Source organism: Triticum dicoccoides, chromosome 2B (assembly GCF_002162155.2).
Source record: "Triticum dicoccoides isolate Atlit2015 ecotype Zavitan chromosome 2B, WEW_v2.0, whole genome shotgun sequence".
In the NCBI taxonomy this organism is placed as follows: Eukaryota; Viridiplantae; Streptophyta; class Magnoliopsida; order Poales; family Poaceae; genus Triticum; species Triticum dicoccoides.
The window spans coordinates 625,690,739-625,693,463 of NC_041383.1; the positions used below are offsets into that span (position 1 = coordinate 625,690,739).

The following is a 2,725-nucleotide window of genomic DNA, read 5'->3' on the forward strand; positions in this document are numbered from 1 at the left end:
CGCATTTGAGTCAAAAATAATAATCATAAATTTATCTAATAAAATATGAGCTACACCTGACAAAAAATTATATAACTGAGAACGGCATTCCTATGCTTCAAAATAGTGACTTAAAATGTCTTATAAAAGTTTTTAGGGGAGTATATTTTTTCTCTATTAACTCCAATGTATTTTTTTAAGATGCAATAGGAAAATTACGCTGCGTGACATGCATCATATTCCCGTGTTTTCTTCCTACGCCCGCCATTTTTATTTACTCCGCATATTAGGTTTGTCTAAATTCAAACTTTATATACTTTCAACAAGTTTGTGGAAAAACAGTTTAACACATATACCTTCAAATATATATATATCATTGAACATAAAAATATATATCATTGGATTAATCATTAGATATATTTTCACATCACATAAATATGTTATTTTCAACTTGGTCAAATTTGATAAAGTTTGACTTCAGTCAAAGCTAATACGTGGAGTTAATAAAAACGGAGGGAGTAATTTTTTGATCGAACGATTCGGTAATGAAGTTGTTTACACGGAAGTTGGTTGCGTACGCTCGAGATCTAGCTCGAGTCTTCTTCCCAGACCTCAGCATCAATGCATGGCGTGCACGTACGTGCATTTCATCGGCGATCGAAATTACGCGGTCATCATATCGGAGTACTCCAGCTATAGCTAGCTAGCTAGCTTGTGTTGGCGCGCGCACTCGAGCCGTCAGTGGTCAGCGGACAGCGGTACTGTAGTGGTCACCAGTACGCAGGCCCGCGCAATGTGCATTGTGGTATGGCTTCCTTTCTGTTTCTATTTTTTCTATCGAAAGAAGTGGTAATATGATTCCAGCTTTGAATCCACTCATCCGAGAATTCCGAAACACTGTACTCTCTCGTACATCTCCACTCAACGACCACGATCGATCGAGGTATGCGTGCATGCATGCATGCATGCAAGCAAGAATGATTTGCTCCGCCCACCACAGCAAAGACAGTTTTGATTGATCAATGCCACGGCAAATTCAGGTGGAGGTGAGTACGGGTTGATTAAAGGAAACGGCAGGGGGGTTTGTGCAAAACTGTCAGCGCTGACCGGCCCAGCCACTTGGCAGCCAAATGGCGAGCTCTGATTGGCCTGGGACTAAATCATCACATTGGATGCAAGTTGGGGTATGAGTTGGTCTAGTTTTGCAACTTTGGGACTAGATCATCACATTGGATGCAAGTTAGGGTACCTGGGGTGCTATTACCTCTTAATCTTATATAGAAACACAGATGGACTTAACAATCATTTATAAATTATAATAATATCTTGTGTTTTAATAATGATGATGATGATCATGATGTTTTACCACTTCATGCCTATTGTCCCAACCTAGTATATAGTGGCATGCTCAGGGGTGTATGTGTCAAGATTTATTCTTCTCTTTCCCTTTTCCTTGTCATCCCCTACGTGTTGAGGTTGGTCGAGCAGCTATTGACGTAGTACAAAAAGAGGGACACGAGGGACATACCAAAACAGAGAGATATATCAAATCCAAAGCCCCCTCTTTTAATCCGCTGCCCCTCCGTCGTCATCAGAGAGAGAGAGAGAGAGAGAGAGATGGTGGTAGGAGAGCAGAGTAGGCAGTGAGGGCAAGGGGTTCCACGTCCCAAGAAGCCTGCCGATTGCTAAGGAGGAGCCGTGCATGCGTCCCCATGGCCATGGACGGCTCAGTTTGCTGAGGGAAAAAGAAGGATCATCATCAGAAAAAGGCAACCAAATTCCCACACGGTCCTGTGAAGAAAAAGGAAGGGGCTGTGAGTATCCGTTCATCCGCATTTGGGTTGTTTCCTTCCATCTCTGAAGGCCCGGGGAATTAATCCGATCTCGGCGCCGCCGTCGCCGTGTTTTGCCGGCCGGCTGCCAAGAAACGGAGGATCAGAGGTGGGGAAAAGAGCGAGCGGGCTCCGAGATTCTGAATCGCCGGAGGCCAAGGACTGAGACTCCGCCGGAGGCGTGGCCTGCATGTTTGCTCCGCCCTCCTCCTTTCCTCTGCGTGTGTAGATCCTTCCGAGGTATTCCTCTCCGGCGTGCCAAGTTTCTCGATTCTGGACGTGGATTCCAAGTCTTGGGGGCGGGGGGCATCCTTCCTCGTGGAAACCGAGGAGGCACGTCAATAACAAGGAGAGCGGGTTTCCTGCTCCGTCAGAAGAGCATTCCAATCTGTTTCCGCCCGTCTTCAGATAGCTTCTTCATCGTTGAGAGCCGGGAGGTCGGATTCTGAGTTGTCTCTGAATATTGGTGCCGAGTCTCCAGAGGCGGAACACAAGGCGATTCAGACGATTCAGCAGGCCGTTCTCCAAGAACAGTGGCCAGGGCGACAACCGGGTTGTCACCTGGTGGGTTCTGTCTGTGATCAACGCTCGCCGGTAAACAGGTAAATTAACCAATCTTGATCTTGATGTTTCGTTCATCTGGCTAGACAGTCTGATTTACTTGGTCCAATACGAACACAACTTTCAGTTTGCTGTAGTGCTCCGTCGGTGCTCTGTTTTTTAATGACGCAAAGGCAAAGTCCATTTTGCTATTATATTGTTTTATTTATAGAACGGGAGATTTGTGCTAGCAGCGTTCTTTGTATGCTAGCAGCGTTTTATTTATATTATTTCGGTCAGCTAGCAGCGTTCTTTGTATGCTTTGGGAGATGCTTAATCCAACATGATAACTGTTCCTTCCGTTATGGGGATGG

At 45.3% G+C, this 2,725-nt stretch overlaps 1 protein-coding gene across 1 annotated transcript in view; it reads left to right on the forward strand.

Moving 5' to 3' along the window:
• Positions 1 to 1,518: 1,518 nt before the first annotated feature.
• Positions 1,519 to 2,725, forward strand: part of LOC119365239 — a 5,574-nt gene continuing 4,367 nt past the window's right edge. The window contains exon 1 of the mRNA XM_037630853.1: positions 1,519 to 2,413. The gene's annotated coding sequence lies outside the window, so the exon portion shown is untranslated. The remainder of the gene's footprint in view (positions 2,414 to 2,725) is intronic.